Source organism: Tupaia chinensis, unplaced genomic scaffold (assembly GCF_000334495.1).
Source record: "Tupaia chinensis unplaced genomic scaffold, TupChi_1.0 Scaffold149964_2, whole genome shotgun sequence".
NCBI lineage: Eukaryota > Metazoa > Chordata > Mammalia > Scandentia > Tupaiidae > Tupaia > Tupaia belangeri.
The window spans coordinates 1,734,304-1,743,791 of NW_006209806.1; positions in this window are offsets into that span (position 1 = coordinate 1,734,304).

Below are 9,488 nucleotides of genomic sequence, written 5' to 3' on the forward strand. Positions count from 1 at the left end.
CCCGCCCCGGGGGTGATTATTCACTTTCCTTTCTTTTGTCTTTTTTTGGAGAGGTTTTTGCTATAGGGCATGTGTGCTGGCCAGAAAGAGAGACAGAGAGACAGAAAGCGAGAAATCACCCCCCAGGGGAGATGGCCACCCCGCAATCCCTTCTCCTCCATTCTCCTCTCGGGATCTTGGGCACGCACACACATCCGGCAGGAGTTTAAGCCAACGGGTCCGGGACTTCAGCTGTGGTCGACTACACCGGAGTCCAGCGACATAGCCATTACGCCATCTGCTGTTCCCCTGGTGACTTCTCTTACTGCTGTGCCCAGTCATAGCTCCGGGCTTCACCTCCCTTCTCTCCTGCATTAGGATCCTACCTTATTTGTGGCTAGGTATAATCTTTCTTTATTGACTCGTAAGGTACATATAATACATCTCCAGTCCCTGAATGTGTAGTTCTTCCAGCTTTTACGACCATGTGCACCCATGGACGCATTCCCTCATGTCCTCAAACCTGTTGGGTTCCCCCGCTCCCGCTGGCCCAGACGGGCAGTGGCAGGCTGGTAAATGTCTAACCGCCACCTTCTCAACGGTGGGAGGGAGAACGGAGGGGCACTGAGCCGTAGCTGCGTCCATGTCCGTGGTGTAAATCACCCCTCCAAGGCCGGCTCCTGGCTGCCACGAAGTTGGGAAGAGCAGAATGGAAGTTCTGGGGCCAGCAGGCGGTGTGGTGCTTAAGAAGGTGGACTTCGCCATGGCTGACCTCAGTTTAAGCCCTGGGCCTGGTAGCTTGCTTTCTCACTTTCCTTCTCTCTCTCTGGTCAAATTTTTAAAAATAATGATAAAATGAAATAGGGACCAGCAGATGGCATAATGGCTATGTCGCTGGACTCCCATGAAGTCAACCACAGTTCGAGTCCTGGACCCGGTGGCTTAAACTCACACTGGGCGAGTGTGCGTGTGTGCCCAAGATCCCGAGAGAATGGAGGAGAAGGGATTGCGGCGTGGCCATCCCCTCTGGGGGGTGATTTCTTGCTTTCTGTCTCTCTGTCTGTCTGGTGAGCGCACATGCCCTATAGCAAAACCTCTCCAAAAGAATAATAATAATAATAAATAAATAAAAATAAAATGAAACAAATCTTTTTTAAAAAGAACACTAAAATAATAATAATAAATAAAATTAACTAAAAATAATTGTTAAACACACACACACACACACACACACACACACACAAAGAACAGAACTCTCCTCCCGGGTTCTGATTTCCGTACCCAATGAGTAATTCGTGTCTATTCAAGCGCTTCATCTAGGGTTGGCCCTCGGCCTCATGGCTAAGGGGGCCGGGTCTCACGTGGCCGACAGCACTGGAATCCTGGCTGCCCCAGGCACACGTGTGTGCCCCAGACACCCACAGGATGGAGAAAGGGAGAAGGAACCGTACCTCCCTGGGGGTGCTTTCTCCCCCACTCTCTCTGTGTCTCTTCGGCGACCGTTCGTGCACTCTGGCAAGATTAAAACACACAGGCTAGCAGGTGGCATAGTAGGTGAGGTGCTGCACTCCCACGTGGCTGACCACGGTTCGAGTCTTGGACCTGGCAACTTGCTCTCTCTCTCTCTCTGGTGAACACCTGCACCCTATAGCCAATTTTAAATAATAATAAAAATAATTAATAAAATGAAATAAACCATCCTGTAAGAACACACACACACAGGGCCAGCAGGTGGCATGGTTGCTGGGGCTCTGGACTCCCACATGGCCAACCACGGGGCGAGTCCCGGACCTGGTGGCTTGTTTTCTCAATTTCTCTTTCTCTCTGGTGAGCTCACATGCCCTATAGAAAATGAAAATAATAGGGACCAGTAGCAGTTAGTGTGGCAGTTAAGGCGCTGGAATTCCCACATGGCCAACCACAATTCAGGCCCTGGACCGGTAGCTTGCTTTCTCACTCTCTGCCCCAACCCCCAGTTTTTCTCTGGCACAACTCATGTGAAAAAAATTAAATAAATTAAATAAATAAATAAATATTATTTTTAAAAAGAAAATTAATGATGATAATAAATCAAATTAAATAATTATTTGTTCTCGTTTTTTGGAGAAGTTTTTTGTTATAGGGCGTGTGCACTTGCCAGAAAGACAGAGAGACAGAAAGCAAGAAATTACCCCCCAGGAGGGATAACCACGCCGCAATCCCTTCCCCTCCATTCTCCTCTCGGGATCTTGGGTATGCACGCACACGCGCCCGGCGTGAGTTTAAGCCAACGGGTCTGGGACTTGAACTGTGGTCAACTACATGGGAGTCCAGCAATGCAGCCATTACGCCAACTGCTGCCCCCTGGAATAATTCTTTAAAATGCACACGCGTGAGCTGTTGCTGGGGGGACTGCAGTGCAGGCTCACGCCCGTGCCCCATCTCAGAACCACTCTGCCCAGGGTTCCCACTTATCAGAGGCCTGGCAAAATAAACGTCTACAGCTTCCTCGATAGGCCGCCCGGTGACTTACCCAGGTCGGACGGGCTGATACGCCTATCATGGGCCCCACTGTCGCTATCTGGAAACGCCCGGCCAGCTTTATCGCACTCACCTGTGGGTGGGTTAACTGAAAGAGCCACTGACCTGCCCCCCCCCCGAAGGCGCCCCAGCCCTGTCCCTGCCACCCTGTTCCGAGCCGCGGGGAGCGCTCTGGGCACAGACAGAAGCCGTGTGCAGGCCTGTTCTCAGCGGCAGAAACGTGGGAACTGCACCAAGGTCCGGGCTCCGGACAGAGGGACGCAGCCAGGGCAGCCCCTGCGCAGAAAAGGCAGCGGGCAGCTTGGAGGGGCAGCACTGGGCCACATCTTAGAAGCACGCAGTGATGCCACCCCTCCTGGGGGTGATTTGTCACTGTCTCTGCCTCTCTCTCTGACAAGAGCATCTACCCAGCAGCAAAAACCTCTCAAAAAAAAAAAGAGAGAGAGAAGAGAAAAACATGCAGGCCACGTGTGCATGCCCAAAATCCCAAGAGGGGACAGAGGAGAAGGGGTGGCAGCGTGGCTGTCCCCTGGGGCATGCCGGGGCAATGCCTGCACCCTCAATGACTGGGGAGGCTGACCCAGAGGAGAACAAGGTGGTCGACCCCGTCTAAGAACAAAAACAGACCGGAAAACTGCGGGCACATGGATGAGCAAGAGAGGGGAGGAGAGGAGGGGCAGAGGGACATGAGGCAGGTTGGTTTCCAATTATTCACTCAGGGCCGTGTTTCTAAAACAATCGTGGTACTTATCTTTATTTATCTATCTATTTATTTTCATTTGACCAGAGAGGGACAGAGAGAGGCAGAGAGAGGCAGAGAACGCGAGAAAGCAAGCTGCCAGGACTGGGACTCCAACCAATGCCCTGTGGGAGTCCAGAGCCCTTAACCACCAGGGCTAGCCAGCCCCTATTATGACAATTTTTAAAATTCAATTTCTTTTTTACATTCAATTTATTAGGACAAGTAGGACAATTTTTTTGGGGGGGGGAGAGGTTTTTGCAATAGGGCACGTGCGCTCGCCAGACAGACAGAGAGAGACAGAGAGATAGAAAGCGAGAAATCACTCTCTAGGGGGGATGGCCATGCCACAATCCCTTCTCCTCCATTCTCCTCTCGGGATCTTGGGCACGCACGCACACGCGCCCAACATGAGTTTAAGCCACTGGGCCCGGGACTCAAACCGCGGTCGACTATGTGGGAGTCCAGCGACATAGCCATTACGCTAACTGCTGGTCCCACTAGGACAATTTTTAAGCTTCTTTATTCTGTGAGCGAGAGAGACAGCACCCACCACAGGTCCTGGTGCCGTGGCCCACGCCCAGCCTGAGCACACACATGCCCGGTGGTCTTGCGAGGCCGAGCTGTGGACCCTGAGCCTCCCACACGGACCACGCTTGCAGAGCTGTGCATTACAGCGGCCTCTGGCTGGTCCTAGAGCTGTTACTTAGTGGGACCAGCAGTTGGCATAATGGCTATGTCGCTGGACTCCCACGTAGTTGACCATGGTTCATGTCCCGGACCCGGTGGCTTAAACTCAACGCCAGGCATGTGTGCGTGCGTGCCCAAGATCCCGAGAGGAGAATGGAGGAGAAGGGATTGCGGCGTGGCCATCCCCCCTGGGGGGTGATTTCTCACTTTCTATCTCTCAGTCTCTCTCTGTCTTTCTGGCAAGTGATCATGCCCTATAGCAAAGACCTCTAAAAATAAAAAAAATAAAAAAAAACTGTTACTTAGTAATAATGGGACAGGGAGGCGTTGCCTTTGTTCATGTATTCCTTTTAAAAAAAAAAGAATTATTTTTATTTAACTGTATTTCTTTTGACCAGAGAGGAGCAGAGCAAGAGAGAGAGCAAGAGAGAGAGGAAGTGTGAAAGCAAGCCGCCAGGTCTGGGACTCCAACGGGGTCGGCCATGTGGGAGTCCAGCACCCTAACCACCACGCCCCCTGCCGGCCCTGTCCTCTACTGAGTTCTGACACACCTGGCCTAGATCCAGCCCTCAGGTGGCTTTCAGTACATTTCCTGGGTTGCGCGACCCTCAGCACTGAGGAGTCCCAAACACCCCCACTGCCCCGAAGAGCCCACTCCCCCCGGCTCCCACTGTCCCCAAGGCTGAGCCGTGACTTTTCCAAGTTCTGAGGCGTCCAGCAGAATGCCCCGTGGACGCACGGGGTTTCCGCGAGATGTCAACTTCGCCCTATCAAAGTCCAAACCCAAGGTCCCTCGCAAGAGCCATGACGGTTCGCAGGGGCAATTGGGCCCCTCCCAGGCGTGGCGAGATCAGATGGGCGTGTGCAGGGCCTGCTCACGGTCAGCACCTGGTGACTTTAGTTCATGGAAGGTGTTTTTTTTTTTAATTATTAATATTTTTAATTTGCTATAGGGTACGTATGCCCACTGAAGACAGAGAGAGGAAGAGAGAGAAGGTGAGAAGGAGGGAATGCCACAGTCCCCTCTCCTCCGCCCTCTCCCAGGACCCTGGGCACGCATACACACGGAAGGTGTGTCTCCCAAGCTGCCGGGTTGGGGACTCAAACTGTGCAGGTACCCATGTGGGATCCAGCCTCCTCCACCACCATGCCCCACTGATTGGCTCTTTTTAAATATATTTTTTAAATTCTTTTTTCATGGGGCTGGCAGGTGGTATGGTGGTTAAAGGCACGGGGTTCCCACACGACTGATGGTGGTTCAAACCCCGGACCTGACAGCTTGCTTTCTCATTTTTCCTCTCTCCTTCTGTGCCTCTTTCTGGTCAAATTAAAAAATGAAGAGTACAATTGAATAAATATTTCTTTCTTTTTAAAATATATAAATAAAAAAATAAATAAAATGAAATAAACAATTCAGGGAGCAGCAGTTGGCATAATGGTTATGTGGCTAGACGCCCATGTAGTTGACTGTGGTTCGAGTCCCGGACCCGGTGACTTAAAATCACGCCAGGCCCTTTTATTTGTCTAACCGGCCTGCAGCCCCGGTTAGACAAATGAAAGGTTTCTTAGAGAAAAAGGACTTAGTGACGGGTTGGTCAGAATGAGCTGCAGGCGAGAATGACAAAGCAGATAATAAAATAGAGGCTTTAAATCCCATGGGGCTGGCTCAGAGCCTAGTGGTTAAGGGAGCTGGACCATACGTGGTCAAGGGGGGCTGGAATTCCAGCCTCTGAGGGCTGATAAAGCACACCAGGCGGGACCGGCAGCTGGCGTAATGGCTATGTCGCTGGACTCCCATGTAGTCAACTGCGGTTCACGTCCCGGACCCGGTGGCTTAAACTCACGCCGGGCGCGTGTGTGTGCATGCCCAAGATCCCGAGAGGAGAATGGAGGAGAAGGGATTGCGGCGTGACCATCCCCCCTGGGGGGTGATTTCTCGCTTTCTGTCTCTCTGTCTCTCTCTGTCTTCCTGGCGTGCAAACATCCTATAGTAAAAACCTCTCAAACACACACACACACACACACACACACCGGTCGCACGTGCATGTGTGCCCCAAATCCCAACTGAATGGAAAATGGAGAAGGGATGAAGGGATTGCGGAGTGACCGTGTCCCTTTGAGGGGTGCTTTCTCCTCCCACTCACCTGGTGCATGTACCTCTTGGGAATTAAAAAAAAAAAAAAGCCTCCCAATCACACAGGGCGGGTATCAGACAGCTGTCACCGCTGTGTAGGAAGCGCTGGATCCCGGAGGGGCAGAGAAGAGCTGCTGCAGGGTTGAGTACCTTACTTGATTCCCTGTGACCTGTTCACGGCGGTGGATACAAGGTTTCTGTTCACTGGTACAAGGTTTCCTTCTATTCCGCAGTGTCACAACGTTTCCACTTCTATTTTTTAAAATGTTCTACAAGGTGGGTGCACTAGCGACAGTGAAAGGAAGAAAGCCACAAATCACCCCCGGGGGTGGCCACACCGCAGTCTCTTCTCCATTCTCCTCTCAGGATCTTGGCCACGCACGCACACGCGCCCGGTGTTTTTCACGCCTCTGGGTCCAGGATGCGAACCATGCGGTCAGCCCCGTAAGGGCCGGTCAACTTAACCACTGTGCTACACGCTCGCCTATGACCCTTCCTTTTAAGATAAGTTATAGGGAAAAGTTTAATACCATCTTCAACACCACCCACATTATGCTATCTGCTGGTCCCTCATTTCATGTATTTTAATTAACTTATGTATTTGGAGAGGTTTTTCTATAGGGTACGTATACTTGCCAGAAAGACAGAGAGAGACAGAAAGTGAGAAATCGCCCCCAGGGGGGATGGCCATGCCGCAATCCCTTCTCCTCCATTCTCCTCTCGGGACCTTTGGCATGCACGCACAGGCGCCGGCGTGAGTTTAAGCCACTGAGTCTGGGACTCGAACCATGGTCGGCTACATGGGAGTCCAGCGACATAGCCATTATGCCATCTGCTGGCCCCTATTTTTTAACTTAAAAAATAAATCGTTTTGCTAGAGCACAGCATGGTGGTTAAGGCAGCTAGGTCCCCGAGGCCGACCGCGGTTCAAGGCTCGGACCCAGCCACCTGAGAATCGCAGCAGGAAGGTTGGCGCACGCGCCCAAGATCCCGGCAGGAGGGAGCGACGGAGAAGGGGCCGGCCAGCCCAGTCCAGCTGCCTCTCACAGCCAGTGAGATGAGGGCAGTGGATGGAGAGAGTCGAGTTTATTTCTGTAACCGCCACCAAGCGGGCTCGGGACTTCCGCCCACGGGAAACGTGCAAACCCCCCTCCCACAAGCAGCCCGCCGCTCCCCAGCAGTGACCCCAATTCCTCCCCTGGCTTCTCCCTGACCTGCCACCGACAAACCCCAGGACGCGGCCTGCGTCAGCTTGTCCCAGGGCCTGTCGTAGTTTCCGATGGTGGCCGTCCTCCCGGGCCGCGAGCTGGCCTGCTTCAACGAGACTGTGGCTTGACCCCAGCCCGTGGGGGGTGCTCTCTCTTCTCCCTCCTCTGTCTCTCTCTCTCTCCCTGGCGAGTGGATATAACTTCTGGCAATAAAAACATTGGAAAGGGGGAGGGGACCTGCTCTCTGTCTCTCTTGTGGAAGAGATAGACTTTGAAAATTTGTGACGAGGTACGTGCTCTCACCAGAGAGACAGAGGGGAGATGAGAAAACGCCCTTCCCTGGAGACGGCCACGCTGTAATCCCTTCTCGCTCCTCCTGAGTTGTTGTTTTTTTAAAGAATTATTTTATTTAGGGCCAGAAGGTGGCATGGTGGTTGATGGGGCTGGACACCCACATGGCTGACTGCAGTTCGAACCCTGGACTTAGTGGTTTGCTTTTTCTCTCTCGCTCACTCTCACTCTCTCACTCTGTCCCTCTCTGGTCAAATAAAAATAAATAAAAATGAATACAGTTAAATCGAATAATTATTTTTAAAACAGAAAGACAGAGAGCAAGTGAGAAAGCAAGCCACCAGGTCTGAGACCCGAACCATGGTCGGCCACGTGGGAGTCCGGCACCTCCAACCACGGTGCCACCTGCCGGCCCCCTCCTCTTGGGATCTGGACCACGCACAGAAGCACACACACGTGCCTGGTGTATTTTCCAGACACTGTGTCTGGGCCTCGAGCCATCCAACTGGCCGTGTGAATTCCAGCTGCCTTGACCTTCACACCACTAGTGGGTCCAAATCAATAAATTGTTTTTTCCAAAGAATTGTTTGATTTAACTTTACTTTTATTTTCCAGTTTGATCAGAGAGAACGAGAGAGGGAACGTGAGAAAGCAAGCCACTAGGTCCGGGACTTGAACTGCAGTTGACCATGTGGGAGTCCACACCACCTGCCGATCCTCCAAAATCAATGCCCTCTTCAAAAACACGGCCAGCTGCAGCGCTTCTGTGGTAGCACGCCGCAAGGCTGAAACGCACGGGGTGTCCGGGTTCGGGCCCCGCAATCCACCACGTGTACCAGCTCCGGGGCTGAGCTGGCTGCGGCCGGGAGCGGATGGTGGGGTCTGCACCCTGCGGAATCTACGGGGGTGCTGTCTCTTTCTCTCTCTCTCTGTCTCTGTCTCTCATGGAAGAAAGAAAGAAACTCAAAAGGGGCATGGGAGCATCCCTGGAGGTCTAGAGGTTAGGATTCGGTGCTCTCACCAACGCGGCCTAGGTTCGATTCTCGGCCGGGTAAGGTTCATTTTCTCCAGGGGCCAGCAGGTGGTGGGGTGGTTAAGGCGCTTGGATTCCCACAGGGCTGACAGTTCTTCGTCTTCAGCAGCTCCCTTTCTCATTTCCCCCTTCTCTCTCTCGCCGGCTCTCTCTGGTCAAATTTAAAAATAATAACAATAGCAAATACAATGAAACAAATCATTCTTTTCTTTTTCTTTTTCTTTTTTTTTGGAGAGGTTTTCGCTATAGGGCACGTGTGCTCACCAGACAGACAGAGAGACAGAAAGCGAGAAATCACCCCCAGGGGGAATGGCCACGCCGCAATCCCTTCTCCTCCATTCTCCTCTCGGGATCTTGGGCACGCACGCACACGCGCCCGGAGTGAGTTTAAGCCACTGAGTCTGGGACGCGAACCGCGGTCGACTACGTGGGAGTCCAGTGACATAGCCATCACGCCAACTGCTGGTCCCCAAATCATTCTTTATAAAAGCGGGGAATGAATTTGCCTAGAGCAGAGATGATATGCACACACAGCGAGGGGCCAGCCGGCCGCCTGGTGGTTATCGCTCCTGGTCCCGCATGGCCACCTGTGCGTGGGGGTCCTGGACCCAGCGATTTGAGAAACACCTCGGGTGCATGTGCGTGTGTGCCCAATGTCCTGAGAGGAGGGAGGAATGGAGGAAAGGGATGGGGTGCGGCCATCACCCATGGGGGTGCTTTCTCGTTCTCTCTCTCCCTCTGTCTCTCTCCCCAGGACGGCTCTCTCCGGGAGGGCGGCCTTCCCCGGCCTTGGAAGGGAGAGGGCGTGGGTCTCCGACCCTGACCCGGCTGGCGCCTGCCTCAGTAGCCCCAGGCTGGCAGGAGGGCCGGGTGACCACCGCAGAGTGTCAGTCC